The sequence below is a fragment of the Cervus canadensis genome, chromosome 25 (genome assembly GCF_019320065.1).
Source record: "Cervus canadensis isolate Bull #8, Minnesota chromosome 25, ASM1932006v1, whole genome shotgun sequence".
Classification (NCBI taxonomy): Eukaryota; Metazoa; Chordata; class Mammalia; order Artiodactyla; family Cervidae; genus Cervus; species Cervus canadensis.
This window is the reverse complement of record NC_057410.1, coordinates 10747759-10770189: the sequence shown is the minus strand read 5'-3', so window position 1 is coordinate 10770189 and position 22431 is coordinate 10747759.

The following is a 22431-nucleotide window of genomic DNA, read 5'->3' as shown; positions in this document are numbered from 1 at the left end:
TTTACTGATGTTTACATTTCTATGAACTTTCATGTTTAAGATTTTATTAACAGGAAATAAAGACTTTCATTTCACAAGACAGATGAGACTTAAGGACATGTCTTTTGGAAAAGGGAAATGAATGGATGAATAGAATGGATTTTGAGATGTAAATTACTATTTTAATTAGATCTGAATGGTAGAGAATAGAGAACAGAAGTCACTTCATGGCTGAAGTGTCAGAAGTTAGAGGATGCCCTGAAGGGGAAGCGGGGAACAGGCTGAGATGGCCAAAATTTGCAGCATCATGTTTTAGCTTACAAGCATCCTTTAGAAGGCTAACATGCCTTTAGCTCATTCTCTTTATATTTTGTTAAAAAAAAAATTGCAAAATGTTTCTTTTAAATTTTAAATAGATACTGCTTTCTTTAGAAGCGTGTCTCTGCCTTCTACCTCTAGATTTATTATGCAGCTCTGTGCTTGTTGACATGTGCTTTGGAATGTTTATCTTTATCGATGATTTTAAATTATAAATGCCTTGAGGCCAGGATCTAACTACCTTGCTTACCATAGCAGAATACTATTGGTACATATCTGCTAAACACATAGCAAATATCACTTGGTTTAGCATGTGAAAATTAGGAGTATTTGTCCTCTGATTACCTCCCATAGATGCTTCAAATTTTGGGAGTGTATTGCTACTGTTGTAGGCTCTTGCAAAAAAGGACATCATCTAAACTTAAGAAAAGAGATACAAGAGAGTCAAGAGGTCAAGGAAGAGCCCAGACAGTTGAAACAAGTGTTGTTGTGATCCAAATTGATTTTAAGTAGGTGGTATAAATTTAAAAAAAGATTTTTTTTAATCTCTTGAATTGACAAAGGTATGGACTTTGTCTATTTAAAAAATTTTAATTTCTTGAATCCTTGATGTTTGCACTTTTGTATATTGCCTTCTGAGTAGTGAACAGTGAACACTTTTATTTATCCTTTGGACATTCTCTTTCTCAGCAATTAATTCAAAATTTTCATTTGAAATGCCTCTAAATGGAAGTCACCCGAATGTTGCAAGGAATGATTTTTGATCAGAACACATAAGAAAGTGTCTTTATATTTTTTAAAACCTAGAAATACCTTAATAGAACATTTTTAGGTTTCTGACAAAGTACTTGGATTATCTCCATGTGTCTTTGTCAGATGAACTCAACTACCAGGGTTGATCAGCCATAGAAAGTGAGAGATTTATTTGAAAGAGCAATAAAGCAAGATGCTGCCTTGTTAGGGACTTTTTTATGCTCTTAACTGGTCCAAGCACATTTTTTGGTAAAGATCCCAAAAAGGACTGCCAAAGAAATTTCACATAGAATACATAGAATATAATGAAGACCACACGGTGGCCCTGTTTCAAAACATACTGGCAGTCTCCCTTTTCTGCTTTTTGTTCCTCACCATCTTCTCATGCCTCCCATTTTCTTTTCCTGTGTCTTCACTCAAGTTGGTACAAGAGATTGGTATTGAATGTGGTCAGAAGGAACCATATTCTCATTCTCTAGATGGAGAATGAGATGAGTGAGCAGTTTAAGAATGTGTGAGAGGTGAGAGAAGGTCTTCAAACCCTCAAGGATTTCAACTCAATCCAATGTTGTTTGGTACATCCTAGAAGAGAAAGGAGTCTCTACCAATATTCTAGTGGTCAATTCATTGTCAATAAGACCAGCTTAAGGCAGTAGAATATTGAATTATGGTTTGAAAATTTCTCCTTATGGATTTAGATTAAATATAATGCCTGATTATTTTCTTTCTGTTTTTAGCCTTATTTTTAAATCAGAAATCACCTTATTGAACATTTCATGAACTCAGATTATAACTTAATCTATAAAACATCTAAATTAAGAATCAGAGATCATATTTTAATAAAATCCCAATTAACCTCACAGAATTTAAAGTATCCTGCAGCAAGTACAATCTTTGGGACAGAGGAGGGTAAAATAAAATGGTGATTTGAACATGGGCACAGAGCTCACAGGAATACAAACTGACCTGATACTAGAAGTATAATGAGCTGAGGCTAATAAGGTGTTTTCAATCAAGAATAAGGCCAAAACTAAGAGAGATGAGAGAGAAGATAAAGCACAGAAGGTCATTTGGGTCATCTAAAGAATAAAATTCTTTTTGAGGAAAACATTCTATTAAGACACTGCAAAATAAATTCATGAATTGAACAGCTGTGCTTTACTTCTAAAAGATTCCATGGAGAATTTATTAGTATGCATCACATCTAAAAGACTGAAGTTTAATTATACAAAATTATTAAAAAGAGAAAACTTGTGTTTCTCTTTCTTTCAATGATAGAGCAAAATAAGTGCTTAACTGGATACCTTCAGGGTTTTTCACAAATTGAATTGGAAACATCTTTTCTCTTATAGTCTTGGGCTCTGCTCATATCAATCTCTACATTTGAGGAGAGAAAATGCATGCTGGCAAGAGACAATAGTGTATAAGGATAGTGTACAATCCATCACCACTGCATTCCATAGTTAATACAGTATGATTCCATGTTGGTAAAGCCTTAAGCCAGAAACCCACAGTGGATATGAAAGGTCGATGAAATTTATTTCCTATTCTCCCATCTCAAAAAAAGGAAAGAGTCTAAAATATTAAGACCATGACATTAAAGTTCCACAGTTCAGTCCAAGTCAAAGTCAATGAATGAGATGGCTCCATGTTTCTGAAAGCTGACAAGAAGAGAATTCCCCCAGTAAATCAAGATTAGTGGATCTGTCCAGGGTCCTGACCCCATTCAGCAACATGTCTGACCCTCTGTCTCCTCTGTCTCTATGTTTTCAACACTAATCATCCTGACCTTCAGCATTCTTTTCAGAAATGCTGACAACTCTTGCCTAGTACTCCAGGTCATGTCAGTACCTTCTTGTGCAACCCAGCTGTAGAAAATCTTAGTCGATGTGGCTTTCTCACCCCCTCAACCTGTGGACATCGAGGACAGGGAGCCTGGCTGTTGTTGTTCAGTCACTCAGCCGTGTCCGACTCTTTGTGACCCCATGGACTGCAGCACATCAGGCTTCCCTGACCTTTGTCATCTCCCTGAGCTTGCTCAAACTCATGTCCATTGAGTTAGTGATACCATCCAACCATCTCATCCTCTTTTGTCCCCTTCTCTTCCTGTCCGTCTAGTCAAGGCTATGGTTTTTCCAGTAGTCATGTATGGATGTGAGAGTTGGACAGTGAAGAAAGCTGAGTGCCAAAGAATTGATGCTTTTGAACTGTGGTGTTGGAGAAGACTCTTGAGAGTCCCTTGGACTGCGAGAAGATCCAACCAGTCCATCCTAAAGGAGATCAGTCCTGGGTGTTCATTGGAAGGACTGATGTTGAAGCTGAAACTCCAATATTTTGGCCACTTCATGTGAAGAGTTGACTCATTGGAAAAGACCCTAATGCTGGGAAGGATTGGGGGCAGGAGGAGAAGGGGATGACAGAGGATGAGATGGCTGGATGGCATCACTGACTCGATGGACATGGGTTTGGGTAGACTCTGGGAGTTGGTGATGGACAGGGAGGAAGGCGTGCTGCAATTCATGGGGTCACAAAGAGTCAGAAACGACTGAGCAACTGAACTGAACTGAACTGAACTGAACTGAACTTCCTGCCTTTCATCTTTCCCAGCATCAGGGTCTTTTCTAATGAGTTGGCTGTTTGCATCAGGTGGCCAAAGTACTGGAGCTTCAGCTTTACCATCAGTCCTTCTAAGGAATATTCACGATTGATTTCCTTTAGGATTGACTGGTTTGATCTCTTTGCAGTCCAAGGACTCTCAAGAGTCTTCTCCAAACCACAAAACATGGTCTGCTGGAGAAGGGAATGGCAAACCACTTCAGCATTCTTGCCTTGAGAACCCCATGAACAGTTTGAAAAGGGAGCCTAGAACTCTCTGGATTAAGTACATGCTTTGATGGGAAAGACTAAGCCCACTCATTTTTTCCTAAGGACAAAGTAATTTATTTACATTTCAAGTTTATTTCCTAAGTTGAACTTCTGGATTTTAAAAACATCCATGATTTGATATTCTTTTGCCTCAGTGCCTACCAGCATAATTAGTTTTTAAAAGATAAAGTATGACAACATACACATGATCATGGAATCAAGGTTTAGATTAAATAGCCAATATAGCCATGGTCACCATTCATCACACACATGTTCCTGCACTAGAACAAACACTGCTAACAGGGAAAAACAGCCAGATATTATTACATAACACAGTCTAGTTACCAGGAGGTATTACTGCCACATTTTCTGTCTAAAGAGAGAATAGGAGAGACCAAAGAAAGTGTTCTGAAAATTTATTAGGTAAGAATATTCAACTGTCTACTGTGATCTAATATCTATCATTTATAAATTTATCTTAAGTCTTTCTCTTGAAGCCATAAATGTTTGAAACCCCTCATGTTCATGTAATTGATATGATGGTTTGTGGTTGGATGCTATTTTCCTCCACTCTGGAGATCTAGATCATTATTGAAAATAATATAAATCCACATGGCTAATTTTCCAAAAGCTTCTTTTAAAATCCAGTAAATTTATTCTTAAATAATGCAACTTCTGACCTGCTTAGTATTCAAAACCAAAAACTGAAATTCTGCCACACTCTTTGCAGTCTATTGATTTGAGAACTACAGCTGCTGAAATTAAACTTTATTGTTAGCACAGGGCTTTCAGCTGAGGAAGCAATTTCAAATTGGTTTCTTTTCTAGCCCAGCCTAATATTAAGTAAATATGTGCCTATAAGTATCTCTAGCAGATTATTACCTAAAGTGGTACATGCAACTTTGCAGGTGCAGTTCTGAGAAACTAAAATCTACTTTGATGGTGAGTCTTACTACCCAATGGATAAACATTAATATTGAAGCTGAATACACAGTTACCCTCAGAGCTCTAAGAGTGATTGCATGTTAGACATTTCTTCATTTAACATACTTTTAAATTTAGTACCCTAAGATATGTGCATACAGCAAGGAAATGGCCACTGTCCTTGAGGAGTGCCCCATCTAGAAAGAAGACAGAAACAGAAATACATATAATGTAGCATGTCAATAAAGAGAGATTTGTACTTTATATGATGGGAAAGGCTTCTCACTTATTTAGGGGGTAGTTTTAGGGAATGGGGAAGACTCCTGAGAGGAAATCAAGTAAAGATTGATGAGAAAGATGTCTTTGCTTTATTTCTCTAAAATAGCAAGATCAATTTCCTGTTTCAAGAAATAGCTCTTATTCTCTAAAAATAATAAAATAATGTTTCCCCTGCTGGCATAAACACTAACTGAAGTAGCAGAAATAATAACCCATCATTTTATAGACATTCTGAAAGACAACAGGGAAAATGATGAATAGAAGAATAAGATGAAGAGCTGTGAATTTTAAATAACAAGATTAGTAAAGATACCACCTATTTTGATCTCAAACCTATAGGCAGCAAAATTTTGGGAACTAGAGGAAAGAAATACAATGCTTTTTGCCAATGCCCTATTTTTTAAAAGAATACCCTGCTTTTTCAAAGTTATGCTTTGAAATATGATGAACAAAAATCTCTCAAAAACTTGTCTTGGAAATCAATAAAACTTGACTTAGTTTGATATTGTACCAATTTAAACTTACATCTGAATTCTATCAGACTTCCCTTCTTAGTAGAGAAAGCCATGGTTACTAGTCTAAGCAAAGATAAATCTTTACCTCAAAAATTCTCATGCCAATTTACCTGCTGTGATGCATTTTTTATGTCTTAAAAAGATGAGGCTGAGAGTATTGAGTGAAACTATTTGTAAAACCCACTTTTATCAATTGATTGTAAAAAACAAGGAAAGATGGTGCAAGCTATACCCTGTGTCTTTATAACACAAAGATGAGTGACAATTTGTCACCTTGCTACATGATGTGAACAAAAGAAAAAATTAGTATGGATAAGTCAATGCAAGTGTATTTGGGTACAACACTCAGGAATGAAGGATAAGAATGGAAAACCAGTATATGTGGCCCACAAATCAAGGAGACAAAGCTATAAATGGCCATGAAGCCCAGGGGCAACTTTATCTCCCAGTAAGAGTACATGCCATACACACATTCTCATTTATATGCAGTGTAACCATCACTAGCACCACCATACCAACTAACGTTTACTCAGCATTTATGTATTTTGTGCCAGGCACTATTCTGAATGACACTTCTTTATTAGTGTATTACATCTCTGCAATAACAACATGAAAGTTGTATTTCCACATTCACAGAATCTAAGATATCACTGACAGTGAGATGCCACTGTTTTATATGTGTACTGTTAAGAGAATGAAAACAAACTATGATTTGCTTTCCATTTAAGCCACATTTAGATTTTTAAATACGAAATAATGTGCACTTGGGAATCAATCAAATTCAATACTCTACTCTTTATTTTACAAAAAAAGCAAACGAAAGCCAGGAAGGTTAAGATGAGTTTCCCAAGGTCATATTCAAGCAAAGAAAGAAAGTGGAGGAGCCAGAGTATTAGCCTGGAAATTAGGGGCCTCGACCAGGAGCACTGTCTATTTCTGTGATCCTGAATGATCAACACCTCTTTGTGCCTCAGCCTCTTTTGAAGCAGGATTTTTAGTCTTGAACTAGATTATTTCTAATATCCCATTCAACTCTCACATCTTGGATCTTTATCTTTACAAAACAATCAGTGGTTTGGAATTTAATGAGAGACAGAAAAAAAAAAAAAGGATCATGCACAGCATAATTTCATGACCATGGAAATGAGAATGGATCCTTGGAAAGAAATCAGACTTTGGGGCAATGAAGCATAGTAGAAGCCACAGTGGCTTTTGATCCAGAAAAAAACTGACTTCCAGCCCAAAGACCAGTTCTCCTTTAGCTATGTGACACAGAGATGCTTAATCTTTTTGAGCTGAAGTTTCTTCATCTAAAATATAAGAATATGCCTACTTCAAAGGACTATTGTAAAGATGAACTATTACAGCAAAAGTGAATCGCTTGACAAGGGACATTTGCTCCAAAAAGGTCAGCTCCCCATACTCTCAGAGAAGCAGTCTAAAATAACAGTATAGTCTAGGCACAGGATATTTTGTGGCTATGTGTATTCTCTTCTTATAAATGTCATATGACAATGGTACCGGAAAGTTGAAAAGTATGGGGGAAATCGTGTAGTATATTATTGGGAGATAGACATTTTGGAAAGTAACAGTTGTAGACATTTGTTATTCCCTGCTCCACCCGCAGTGTCCACTTCTCCTTCTTCTGGTGATAGTACCATGGTCACCACGCTTTTCCATTCTCAATCCACGTGTTTGAATGTAGTTGGCTGAAACTTCAGGGAGGGGCTGAAAATGACTCAGGCTTGGAAAATGAAATATCTCATCAGATCTGAAGAGACACGACATGGAAAGTTTTGCCACAACTCTTGAGAGGAAGTACCTGCTCTTTTCCCTGGACTTGGAACTTGAATTTGATGATGGCCATCTTACTAGCATGGGAGTGTAAGAAATAACACAGTGCAGTTGAGAAGAGAGTTGAGAGGTAGAGACACACAGTGTCTTGATGGCATCACTAGTGGCCACACTGAGCCCGTGTATGACTCCTGCCTTAGTTCAGGCTGTTATATAAAAAGTACAATAGAATGAGTAACTTTTAAACAACAGAAATTTGTTTCTTACAGTACAGGAGGCTGGAAGTTTGAGATCAGAGTGACAGCATGGGTAAGGTTCTGTTATCCCCTCTGTATAACAGACTTCTCATTGTACCCTTAAATAGCAGGAAGAGGGTGAGGGAACTCTCTGGGGTCTCTTTTTTGAGGCACTAATTCCATCATGGGGGCTCCACTTTCATGACATAATTACCTTCCAAAGGCCCTGCCTCCTAATGCCATCACACTGGAGGTTATATTTCAACATATGAATTTTGGGAGGGACTCATTCAGTCCATTGTAACCCCTGTGAACTAATAAGTTCATTTCTAGCTTAAGCCTTTTGGAGTTAGGTTGTCTGTCACTTATTGCTTGAAGGAATTTGTCTACTGGAAAGAGGAACTGCTACTACTAATTTCCTTATCTAATTCTCTTACTAGGACTGGACAGAATCAGGACTACCAGTATCATTTTGCAAGATTCACTTGCAAGGCATCGATAACAGGAAGTCGGGTGGGATTCTAAAGAAGAGCCATGGCATCTCCCTGGTTCCAGTGTGTGGACAACCTGTACTAGATGGCTTCTAGCATCATCACTCCTTTATCTTCTTAGATACAATCATGTCATAATCAAAGGCCATATTCTAGAGATTGTTTTCAGGTTTTTTTTTTCCTAAACCTTTTAGTTAAACAGGCAAAACTCAACTTCTGTAAAATGGATTGGAGTGAGTTCCATTTTCTCTTACTCGGTACGAGCGCTGAGAAGAGGGCTGGTACAGATGACAAGCAGCCTGCAAGCGAAAGAGGAGAGGCCGTGGGGCCTGCACCAGCTCAGAACAGGTGAGAAAGAGAACACTCAGTGTGGGGGAAGTGGGTCATATGAAACATTGTTCCCAGACTTGGACTTACTCCTTTTATTTTTTAAAATTGAAGTATAGTTGATTTACAGTGTTGTGTTAGTGGTAGGCATACAGTAAAGTAATTCAGTTCTAAATATAAATATATATATATATATGTATATTCAGGTTATTTTCCATTATAGTTTATTATAAGATACTGAATACGGCCCCCTGTGTTATACGGTAAATCCTGTTGCTTATCTGTTTTATGTAGAGTAGTGTGTATCTGTTAATCCCATACTCCTAATTTGTCCTTCCCTTCCCCTTTCCCCTTTGGTAAATTGGTTTCCTCTGCCTGCCACTCTGTTTCTGTTTTGTATATAGATTCATTTGTATTATTTTTTAGATTCCACATATAAATGATCATATAATATTTTTCTTTCTCTCACTTACTTCACCGACTATGATAGCCTCTAAGTCTGTCCATGTTGCTGCAAATGGCAATATTTGACTCTTTTTTTTATGGCAAAGTAATATTACACTGTCTATATTTGCTACGTCTTCTTAACCTAATTGTCTGTCAATGGGCACTTGGGTTGCTTCCATATCTTGGCTGTTGTAAACAGTGGTGCTATGAACATTGCAATGCAAGTATCTTTTCGAATTAGAGTTTTCATTTTTTCTGGACATATGCCCACCCAGGAGTGGGATTGCTGGGTCACACGGTGACTCTGTTTTCAGTTGTTTCAAGGAACCACCATACTGTTTTCCGTAGTAGCTGCACCAATGTACATTCCCTTCCCAGAGTTACTCCTTTTAAGTCAGAACTTTCATTAAGTGCTGCTCTAAATCCTATATGTGATTTAGATAAAATCCAAAGGTATATCTAATCCACATTCCTTGGCCAGCTTTTAAGACACTATGCTCTGACCCCAGACTAGTTGTTCAGTCTCGCTTCTCCCTCCATTTCCGTACTAACCAACTATCTTAGCCAGACCCATCCACTCCCATCTCTTGAATCCATTCAGTGGTCTCCCATTGCTATGGCTTTTATCTTTCCACCCAAGGAAACTTCTTGTTTCTTTTTAGCTCTCCTAACTTTCACAAGGATCAAATCGATTTTCTCTTGTCTCATGAAGCTTTCCCTGACTTCCTCAACCAAAAGAGATTTTTCTTTCCTCTCAACACTTAGAAGATTCATCTTCTCTCATTTGACCTGCACTTATATGCTGCGAGGCACCATGGGTTGTCATGGAATATGTATCTATTTCATTTCCATTGCTTACTTTCTGAGTTCAATCAAGTCAATTGTGATTGTATTTTGATTCATATTAAGCTCAGTAGTGCCTGGCACAGTGATTTGTATACAGGAAATGTTCAAAAAATAAGTTACAGGGGTGTTATGTACAGGAACTACTTCATAATATTTTATAATAACTTTGTATGGAGTATTGCCTATTAAAAAATCAAATTACTATATTGTACTCCTGAAACTATTGCAATATTGTAAGTCAACTATATTTCAATTTTTAAAAAATATTAAAAATAAGCATTTTAGAAAATAAAAAAACAAGTGTAATAATAGGGCGTAATCTGAGTTGCTATGTCAAAGGAAGCCAAAAGAGTGACTCAAACTAGGTAGAAACTTATTTCTCTCTCATATAACGGACGAGAAACCATCCAAGGTATGTGGATAGTTATGATCCAGGAGGGTGTTCAAGGATTTGTCTCCTTTTGTTTGATTGTTCCACTATTTATCAGGGTGCTCCCCTTGTCCTTATGGACAATGCTATCTTATTAGCACCATATCTGTACTTAAGTCTATAGGAGTGGGAAAGAGAGAAGTGGGAATTCCCAATAAGAATGTGATTTGGAAGTTGCAATTACAGCTGCTATCCATTTTCCAATGGCCTAAACATAGTCATATAACAATACTTTGCTGCAAGTGAGGTTAGGAATACAGTCCTTTGCTAATTTAGGCCATTACTCCATCTGAAATTCATGAAGTTCTCTTTATTAAAAAAAAGAGAGAGGGAGAGAATGATGCATACTAGGGAGCATCTAATAGTCTCTTCCAAAATACTCAGGTAAATTAATAACCCATGGACTAGAAATTTTGAAGAAGTAAGAAGATATAAAATCATCAGGAGGAAAGTAAGGAATCTTATGGATGGCATGAAGCTTCAACTCAGCATTAGGACTGTAATACAAATTAGGACTATTGCTAGGCTACTTGTAAATCAGAGAAATGCCAAGTGGTGATCTGAACAGGTAGTGTCTTGTTTTTCCAGCTTGTGGTAAAAACAAAAACAACCAATACTGTTATTTAAATAACTGTGTAATCCCTGCCTGTATATTTAGAGAAGATGCCTTAATGTTTAACATTAAAAATAATAATAATTAATGATAATAATAAATTGTAGAGTGAGGGCTGAGGTTGAGTAAGATGCTTCCCTGTACATGTTTTTGCTCACAATCTCTTTCAATAAGGGAGTTGGTGATTGAGTGTTGGATTTGAAAGAGGCAGAAATGTGGCTGTTTGGGAGGGAATGATGAAAGGATAAATGTTAAACGGGAGGGAATGGAGGGAAAGACAGGGTCAGCTGAAATGAAATACATATGACAGCAGACATGGTGTCTGTGTAGGCACTTCATACTCAAGACCCACAAACTGCACTTAACACAACCTCAAGTGCAGCAGAATTAACCGATATATACACAGGAAATTGTTCAGTCCAAGTTCCCCATCCTCTTAAGGATGCTGAAGCATCTCTTTTGCAGATAGAAAGTGATCAATCCTGAGAGAGAATAACAGTTCACTATGTACACGGGAAAGCTCAGCATTAGGGAAACCAAGCCTAGAATTTTAGGCACATGCACTGCAGAGGGTGGGAAGAGCTCAGGACCTCGTTATGTGACTGAGGTCACAAACTTAGCACTTTGGAGATCTGGTTCCCTCGGCTGTAAGATGTAAGATTACTCTGAAAGAGACCACTACCAGCTTAGCTAATATACATTCTCCTCCCTCTTCTTACTAGTAGGAACTCTGTATTATTGGGGAGCAGAATATGGTCAGCTAAAAGTATATTTCCCATCCTTCCTTGCAGACAGGGGTGAGATCATGGTTTAAAAATCACTGCATTGGACTTTTTGGAAATCTCTTTAAAGAGAATGGGGAACTTGAAATCTTTAAAGAGAGTTAGGGGGTGTTCCTTCCTAGCTTTCCAGCTTCCTTTCTTCTTCCTCCCACAGGGAACATAAGATGTGATGGTCGGAGCTATAGTGGCCATCCTTGCAACCATGAAGCAATCATGAGACTAGAAGCCATTCACTAAGTCTGATGAACAGGGAGATGAAAGAAGCCAAGCCTGGGCCTCTGGAGTTGGACTGGGACTGACTATCTTTAGAGGTTTTTAATGTGAGAGAAAAATAACTCCCTCTCTTATTTCAGTCACTGTTTCCTATCTCTTCTACCAGTGGTAGTGGGTTTGTTGCTAAGTTGTGTCCAACTCTTGCGACCCCATGGACTGTAGCCCGCCAGGCTCCTCTGTCCATGGGATTCTCCAGGCAAGAGTATTGGAATGCTTTTTCTTCTCCAGGGGATCTTCCCAACCCAGGAATCGAACGGAGGTCTCCTGCATTGCAGGCAGATTCTTTACCGACTAAGCTAGGAGGGAAGCCCCCTTTTACTGGTAACCAAATGCAATTCCTACTTCACAAAACTGATATATAAATTAAATGATACCATATATGTAAAGAATCCATATATGTGCTATTGTTTTTTTCTTTATATCATACATAGAAGACTTAGTTTTGGAATAAATAATGTTTGGTACATGAACTTTAATTAAAACAGTCATTTAAGGGTGGTTTTTTTGGTCTACATGTCAGGTTGATGAATATTTTAAAATATTATTACTTCACATAAGCATAATAATTGCAAACTCTCCACTTCTATGTATCAACTGGTCAACTGCCCTTCTGGGTTTTTTTTTTTTTTTTTTTTTTTTTTTTTTTTGTATTTGTGGATAGGTTTGTAGGGTCACAGTGCTTAATTATATTTATTGGCCTCTCTGTACTAATCAGGCTGTGGACTCACTCTTTCTCTACCCTGTCCATTTTCCCCTGTTGCTTCTCACACACAGAAAGTCCCTGCCCAACTGTCTACTCAATGCCCATTCATTCTTCAAGCTCATCTGGTTTCCAGCTTATGGTCACCATGCTCCATCAATGCTGCTCACAGATCTTTCCACACCTGAACTCCTCTATCAGTTAACTATAGCAGACTATTCACACTGAATAAGGTCCTTCTTACCTTGCCTTTTAGTTGTTTAAAATGTGGAATCCTTATCTTCTGCAGTAAACTGTTACTCCCTTGAGAGAGGAGACCACATTCTTTAAGGAATGTCCAAAGGAGATTAATGCACAGGAGACACACAAGTATATCATTTTCGTTGCTTCAGACTCCACACAACTTGGATTGATCCTCCCATCCCCCAGTCTCACATAGCCTCCAGCACAGAACTTGGCACAGAGATGATGCTTGATAAATACATGCTTAATGAAATTGAAAACTCTTTGCTGTGTTTAGGTCATGATGCCAGAGTGAAAAACATTCAAATTATGTTTAATCAAGAACTTTCATCTAAAAATTCAAAGTGCCTGCCCAATGAACTGGATGTACTAGGGCAAGTAAGTGCAATTGAAAAGAACGCTTAGTTAGCCAGAGACGGACGGAAAAATACCAGGCTGGTCAAGAACCATTTCCAAGTTCTCTGGAACTTGGAAAAAAAATTATTTAATCCAATCAAAAAAGTACTTCAATTGAATGCCAGTGAGTTTCTTCCTACCTGGGAGAGGCGAAGGCTGTTTCTCATTTTAGGAGTAACCTACATGGGCATATTTAAAATTTTCTCTTAGAATGTCTAGCACAGAACAATTATCATTTCCACCTATCTCTTGTTTGGAGGAGGTATTTTTATGCTAAGTCAGAGATTAAGCATAACATTTAATTTTCACTTTTTCATTTCATCTACAGCTTTGAAACAAAAATTACTTTTATTAAAAGTATGAATTGAAAAGTCAAAACAAAATGTGGTGATAGAGTTTGAAATTCAAGTGTACAAAAAAAAGAGTCAAAAGGTGAGGATTTCATTTCCATGTCTGAGAATTAAAGCAAGTTGCCTGTAAACGAAAATGTGATTAGTAAAAATTCAATGAATACTTTTAAGAGGCTCTAGCAACCATTGGGCTTCCCTGGTAGCTCAGCTGGTAAAGAATCCACCTGCAATACAGAGACCCCGGTTCAATTCCTGGGTCAGGAAGATCCCATGGAAAGGGATAGACTATCCACTCCAGTATTCTTGGGCTTCCCTGGTAGCTCAGACGGTAAAGAATCTGCCTACAGTGTGGGAGACCTGGGCTCAACCCCTGGGTTGGGAAGATCCTCTGGAGGAGGGCATGGCAACCTACTCTTGCCTGGAGAATCCCCATGGACAGAGGAGCACGGTGGGCTACAGTCTATAGGGTCGCAAAGAGTCAGACATGACTGACGACTACGCACAGCACAGCAACTCTTAGCTAATACAGTAGAACATGCAGAGAAATTTATTTCTATTATACAGTGAGTATGTAGTAATTAGGGGATTAGAAAATGTGGATGGAGAAAAAGACCAAAAAAAAAAGACAAAATATTTAAAAATCATCCAAGAGCCTACCAGCATAGAAGGGAAGAGCAACGGTAGAAATCTAGGGGCAGACCCATTAAGAATATGTGTCCCGTTAACAAGGTGATGAAATAGATTCTTCCTGTTCTCACACAACTGAGAATAAAGTCATTTGAGGATGAGCAGCAATCAGTACTTTACACTCCAGCCTCTGGGGGCAGCCTTCCTCCTGCATCCTTGCTGGGAAGTACCAGTAGCCCACCCAATACCACCCACACATTTTACAGACGATGAAGAGGAAAGTCAGCAGGATCCTTCACCCTCTGCCTCCTGGAGATGAGGAGGCTGTTTTCTCCTCCTGAAAGCCAGTGAGGGCAACTCTGAAAGAATCACCCCTAAATATTAGAGGTGCTTGTAAGGTGGGCACCAGCACCTCACTCTTTGGCTGGACGCTAGCTCAGCGTCAGGCCCTTGTGTGTGCATCCTTGTGTGTGGGAGCAGAAGATGGTGAGGGGGTTCTTGGGAAGGCATCTGGGGCTCAGAACCTAAGAATATGGTAGTGTGATTTTAGCAGATCTTTCCATCCATGAGGAAAGAGGTTTGCTTGCCATATGTCCCTTGAGGTTTGGAGATGCACTTGGTTTGGAGAACTCTGGAAGTAGGATACTCTCTTTGGAAGGCCCTATTAGTAGTGCTTGAGTGTAAAGTACTTAGAAAGAAGAGTGGTCCAACACCTTATTTTCCTAGGTGACTTAGAGGGCAGAGAGACCCTGGTAATGATCCTGTGTGTGTGTGTGTGTGTGTGTGTGTGTTAGTCACTCAGTCATGTCCAAGTCTTTGCAACCCCATCAACTGCACCCTGCCAGGTTCCTCTGTCCATGGAATTCTCCAGGCAAGAATACTGGGGTGGTTTGCCATTTCCTTCTCCAGGTAATGATCCTAACTGCACATAAAGAAGTATGGGAATTATAAGACAATAACATTGAGGCTGCCCAGATGTATATTTGGAAGGTCAAGTAGTGAGGTATTCAATGTTGAGAAGGTATTAGGAATACATATAGCAGGTGGGCAAAGAGGAGACACTCCTGGTCTCTGGAGGAAGCTGTTGAACAGTGGAAAGTGTCCAGGTGGAGCCAATCTTCACCCCAAGAAAATCATACTCCCAGCCTGTGAGAACCTCGCCACAATGGCTGAGATCGCCAATATCAGATCAAACCAGACTGAGCCAGAGCAAAAACAGGGGCTGGTTAACACATATGTGTGGAGAAGGCAATGGAACCCCACTCCAGTACTCTTGTCTGGAAACTCCCGTGGACGGAGGAGCCTGGTAGGCTGCAGTCCATGGGGTCGCTAAGAGTCGGGCACGACTGAGCGACTTCACTTTCACTTTTCGCTCTCACGCATTGGAGAAGGCAATGGCAACCCACTCCAGTGTTCTTGCCTGGAGAATCCCAGGGACGGGGGAGCCTGGTGGGCTGCCGTCTATGGGGTCACACAGAGTCAGACATGACTGAAGTGATTTAGCAGCAACAGTAACACATATGTGAGGAGGGTTCTTTCGTCCGGATCACCAACACTGGAAGAATTAGTGTCTGGAAAAGGAAGGAGAGGGAGATGTCTTAGACTCTAACCATGTTCCCAACGCTTCCACTCCCTACCGGAAGCAAGCAGGGAGAAGGGGAGAGGCCACGCTTTGACTCAAGAATTAAGCACTACTTCTTAAACTCAGAAATAAGATTTTTCTAGAAACTAAAGGTGACTGGCAAGGTATAGAATCTAGCCTAGACTTCACAAGCAACCACACACTCATTTATGTCCTATTGAATTGCAAATTCTCAATAAGCCTGGTGTGTGTGTGTATGCACAAGTGCTGTGATAATATGTAGCACTCGGCTGAACTCTCCTGTTGAAAACAACTGAAAAATGATAGATAAGGTTTTAAAAAATAAACCTTTTAAAAATAAACCTCTTTAATAAACCTGAAGAGCATGAAAAAACATGAATTATTACTAAATTAAAACTTAAGTATAAGAAACAACTCAGAATGGTAAGTCAAGGACAAAGTCCCTTTTTGTCTTGAGGACATTTGCCAAAGCAGAAGAAAATGAGCTGTAGCTTGCACGGCCTGGATGGCACAGGGAAGTAGGTGAGGGCCAAGAACTTATCCATAGCTTGTAAAACTTGAATCCCAGATAGCGACACACTCAGTGTTGAGATAAATCATAAGAGACTACCAAACAACTGTGTCTACCCCATTTAAAGAAATGAAAAATAAATTTGAAAATATCTGTAAGAAATAGATAATTGTGAAAAGTGATCTTGATTTTTTTTTTTACTGTTTTTAAAAATTTATTTAATTAATGTACTTATTTTTGGCTGTGCATAGATCTTTGTGCTGTGCACAGACTTTCTCCAGTTGGGGTGCACGGATGTCTCAATTGTGGTGGCTTCTCTTGTTGCAGAGCACAGTTAAGAATCTGCTTACCAGTGCTGGGGACATGGGTTTGATCCCCGATCCGGGAAGATTCCACATGCTGCGAGACAGCTAAGCCTGTGTGCCGCAACCACTGAAGCCCGTGTACCCTAGAATCCTGTGTTCTGCAAAAAGAGTGGGTATTTTTAACAGCAAATCAGACACAGAGGAGAGAATCGGTGAACCGAAAGATAGGTCAGAAGGAGTTATCCAAAAGACTGAACAGACAGAGCAAAAGATGAAAAATATTGAAGAGCGATTAAGAGTCATGAAAAATAAATGGAGAAGTTTTAATGTATATTTAGTTGGAGTTCGAGAGGAGAGAGTGAGACAGGGACTCACTCTGGATAGATTATGGGCAGAAATCTTTCTAGAGGTGGACGTCACCATCAATCCCTTCCAGAAGTCCAGTGATTCCTGAGTAGGATAAATAAGAAGAAATTCACAACTGAATACACTAGAGTAAAATTGCAGAAAACCAAGCAAAGTAAATCTTAAAATAGATCAAAAGAATTCTAAGTGGAATTACCCTCATACCAGCAAAACAGCATCAGTTACACTGACAGACTTCTCAAGAAATACTGGAACCTGAAAAAGAGGAAAATTATCTACGGAATGTATTGGGGGAAAGAATGTCAACAGATTTTACACACAGCAAAATGCTCTTTTAAGAATAAAGGGGAAAAAAAAGAAATTTTCAGTATCAAATTTCAACAAACACTAAAAGAGTGTGTGACCATTTGACCCTCTCCAAAGAAAATTCTCAAGGAATACTTCAGGCAGGCAGGAAATAATTCCAGAGAAAAGTTTTGAGGGGCAAGAATTGAAGAACAAAGAACGTGTTAAATAGGATGTAAAACTAAGTGTCCCTTAAATGTTATAAGCAATAGTAATAATGTGCTTAATGATGGCATTAAAATACATTAAAAAAAAATCAGATGGGGTTAAATAGAGTTTAAGTATTTAAGTCAATAACAAGAGTAATTTATTGGCTTTACATATTTATAAGTTAAAGTATGCATGTTGCAAATCTAAAGTATCAACTAAATGAATAGAAATAAGGTAAACAATATCACAACTTATCAGGGGGAAAAGCAAGTCCAAATAAGGCAATACAGAAAGAAAAATAAATACACAGAACAAATTTTTTAAATAACAAAATATATAAAAAAAACTAAACTAGATAAAATTGTTAGTAAATGCTCAAAATAAACGACAAAGATGGTCCTGAAAAAATACCTTGTATTTTGTCCATATATATAGGGATATGTTTGAAATACAATGACAAAGAAAGGTTAAAAATAAAATAATTTAAAATATATACCATATATAAACTACATATATACATACAAACTATAGTATATGCCATATAAAACTATAATTCCTTCCCTCCCACAAAATCTGGTATTACAATATTACAAAGAATGGATCTCAAAACAAGAAAGCATTACCAGAGAATCAGACAACAATATGCCAGAAATACTGTTTTTTCAAATTTGTATGAAATATATAATATTGTGGTAAAATTCATGAATCAAAAATACATATACCCATAAAAGAAAATTAATGAAATTCATGATTATCTAGTAGGAGTTTTAAGACACACTTCTTTTAGTTAACTGTTCAACACAGAGGCAAGAGTTTATTATAAAAACAGAAAAAAGATAAGTATAATTAATGCATTTTACTTAGTGGGCATGTATCGAAAGCAGCAGCAACATCTGCTGAATATTATTCTTTTGAAGGGCACAGGGAAGTTTATGAAATTAATTACTGACCCATCAGAATTTAAATAATTGAAATCTTTTGACCACACTGCAATTTAGCTAGAAATGAAAGTGAAAAAGAGAACAAGAAAATCCCCATATGTTTGGACATTTTTAAAATATGTTTCTAAAACAACCATATTATGTAAAGAAAATCATAATGGCAATCAGAAAATAGTTAACTAAATGATAATAAAAATACCATATATCAAAAATTATGGGATATAGCTAAGCAAGAAGAAAATATATATTCTTATATGCAAATATTGGGCTTCCCTGGTGGCTCAGATGGTAAAGAATCTGCCTGCAAAGCAGGAGACCAGGGCTGGATCCCTGGATCAGGAAGATCCCCTGGAGAAGGAAATGGCTACCCACTCCAGTATTCTTGCCTGGAGAATTTCATGGACAGAGGAGTCTGGTGGGCTACAGTCCTTGGGGTTACAAAGAGTCAGACACAACTGAGTGACTAAGACTTTCAAATCACTTTTCAACTATGCAAATATTAGAAAACAGGCTGATAATGAGCTAAGCACACATCTATAGAGATTTTGCCGCTGCTGCTGCTAAGTCACTTCAGTCATGTCCGACTCTGTGTGACCCCATAGATGGCAGCCCACCAGGCTCCCCCGTCCCTGGGATTCTCCAGGCAAGAATACTGGAGCGGGGTGCCATTGCCTTCTCCAAAAGAGGTTTTAAAAAAGACCAAAATAAACCCAAAAGGAAAGAGAAAACAGAAGTAGAATGAAGAGCAGAAATTTATGATAATGAAAATAAACATACAGGAGAAAGAATCAACAGAGCCAAAATTGATTTTCTGAAAAAATATTATTACATTACAAATTGTGGTGAAAATGATCAAGAATTTAAGATAGTAGATCTTAAGTGAGTCACAGAGATGCTCACTATCACTGCTTTTATCTCACGTGGTAATGAAGCTCTTCACCATCAAGGCCTCAAGCTTGAAGTATAAAACCTAAGGCCATATCATCTTACCCGAGAATCAACTTAGAACTGGAATGGTACTGGCAATCATCTCATCTATTATTTAGGGAACTAATAAAGTGACTTGTTTATGGTCAGTTTACATTGGATATTAAGTAACTTTAGCAAAGAACTCATTTATCTGTTAATTCATCCATTTGTTTACATGTCCACCCCATTCATTTATCCTCCCATCTCTTCTATTCATTATCTACCTGTTTCAAAATGCAATTTGAATCCATTTCCTGAAAGGACTCAATATTATTAAGATTTCAACCCTCCCTTAATTGATTTATAGATTCAATGTAATTCTAGTAAAACCTCAATAGATGTCTGTGGGGGGCTTTAGTAATATAAGCTATTATTATATTTATATAAAAATACAAAGAGCTAAAAGTATCATGACCTCTTGAAAAAGAAAAATTAAGTAGGAGGACTTACTCTAGCAGATCGCAATACTTCATGTAAAAGGGTGGGAAAGATACTTAAACCAATAGGACAAATAGAGTCCAAAAAAAGCTGTAAGTATAAAAATAGCTGCAAATATAAAAATAGCTGCAAATATATAAAAGATGATAATGATTATATATAGGATGGATAAACAACAAGGTCCTGCTATATAACACCAGGAACTATAATATCCTATGATAAAATATATCATATGAAAAATAATATATTATGTATAACTAAGCCACTTTGCTGTACAGCAGAAATTATCACATTGTAAATAAACTATAATGAGAATATTTAAAATAGCTGCAAGTATATATGTATGCTTGATATACAGTAAGAAGCACTGCCAATCACTGGGAATATTGCAATACTCAATCATGATGCTAAACCATTGCTAAGAAAATTAATCCTTTACTTCACATCATATGCAAAACTAAAGACCGACAGTTGAAGGAGAAACCCAATAATGCTCTAAAATGTCAACACGTTGCTGCTGCTCAGTTGCCTCATTTGTGTCCAACTCTGCGACCCCGTGGACTGTAGCCCGCCAGGCTCCTCTGTCCGTGGGGTTCTTTAGGCAAGAATATTGGAGTGGGTTGCCATGCCCTCCTCCAGGGGATCTTCCCGACCCAGGGACTGAACCCATGTCTCCTGTGTCTCCCGCATTGCAGGAGAATTCTTTACCCACTGAGCCACCAGGAAAACCCCAAAACATTAACATAGAATATCTTCATAGATTTGAAAGAGGGAAGGAATCATCTAACTATACACAATTATTAGTAATCCTAAAGGAAAATAATTAAATGCAACTACTGTTGACCCCTGAACAGCTAAGGGTTTAGGGATACCAACTCCCCATGCAGTAAAAAATCCACATATAATCTTACAGTCAGCTCTCTATGCCTAGATTTCCTCCATCTAAGGAGGACGCATTCAAGCAAATAGAGATCATGTAGTACTGCAGTACATTTTTTTCCTTTTTTGGCCATGCCACGTGGCATGTGGGATCTTACATGCAGGGATAGAACCTGCAGTGGAAGTACAGAGGCTTAACCACTGGACTGCCAGGGAAGTCCCATAGTACATATTTATTGAAAAACATCTCTGTGTAAGTGGACCCATGCAGTTCAAACCCATGTTGTCCAAGAGTTAACTGCATATTAAAATTAAGAACTTCTCTTAACCAAAACCACCATAGAAACAGTGAAAAGATGAGCACACAGTAGGAAAAAAATTACAACACATGTAACTGATAAAAGTATATATAAAAAGGCAGCATTCATATAAATAATTTATTCAAAAGTTTAAATTAAGTATCTACCATATATGAGGCACTGGTCTAGGCAATGGTAATATATTCTAGTAGGGACAGAGAAAATAAAGTAGATGAATAGATAAAATACATGTAGTATGTTAAACAGTGATTACTGCCAATGAGAAAAACAGCAAAAGGCATCATTTTTTTGTTGTCAATAAATATACAAGTACATTGTCACTCATTCACAGGTGCCTGTTCTGAGTCTTGGGTAAGTTGGGCCAACCCCAAGACTTACACAGGCTGAGGGAAGTGGTCCACCTGCACCCTATTTCCCCCTCCACACATTTCCCCGTGCATAGACACACCTACTTCACTCTTCTGCTTGTGGGTATATGCAACTCCATAAAAAGAAGCAAAGCTTTTACTTTTAAAATGCGAAGATGTGTTGTAAATATTTAAGTTCATTTGTATTATTTCTTTTTAGATTCCACCTATAAAGGATGTCATATGATATTTCTTTCTCTGTCTCACTTACTTCACTCAGTATGACAATCTCTAGGTCCATCATGTTGCTGCTAATGGCACTGATTCTTCTTAATGTCTAGATGATATTCCATCGTAGAAAGAAGCAGACTCATAGGCTTAGAGAATGAACCTATGGTTACCAGCCAGGAGAGAAGGGTAGAGAAAAGGACTAGTTAGGAAGTTTGTGCTTGACATGTATACACTGCTATATTTTAAATACATAACCAACAAGGGCCTACTGTGTAACACAGGGAACTCTGCTTGATGTCATATGGCAGCCTGGATGGGAGGGGAGTTTTGGAAAGAATGAATACCTGCATGTGAATGGCTGGACCATGAAACTATCACAACATTGTTATTTGGCTATTCTCCAATATAAAATCATTTTTTAAAAATGCAAAGATGTGTTAGAGAGATAACTCTGTATTGAATTTACATTTAATTTCAAATTGCCCATTATAGACTATTTTCCATGAGAATACAGGGAGAGAGACAAGGAAGAACTGATTTCTGGTGTTGCCATCAGCAGTGGAGGGGGATGAATAGGTGGGCTGTAGAAAACAATGATCATGCAATGTATCTTACAGTTCCTGGAGACTCAGCAAATAAGTGTTTATCCCATTGTTGGGAATGTGTGATGTACATGAAGGGACTGGGGTTGAACTGGATGCTGAAACAGGGCATCCAAGTATAATTTAAGATAATTTGAAATGAGGGTGTCAAAAGGAGCTGCAGGGAAAAAATGTCAGGGTGGAAGGAGTTATCTGCAGTAACTGATCCCTTGTGCCCACTCATGCATAGTAAGTAG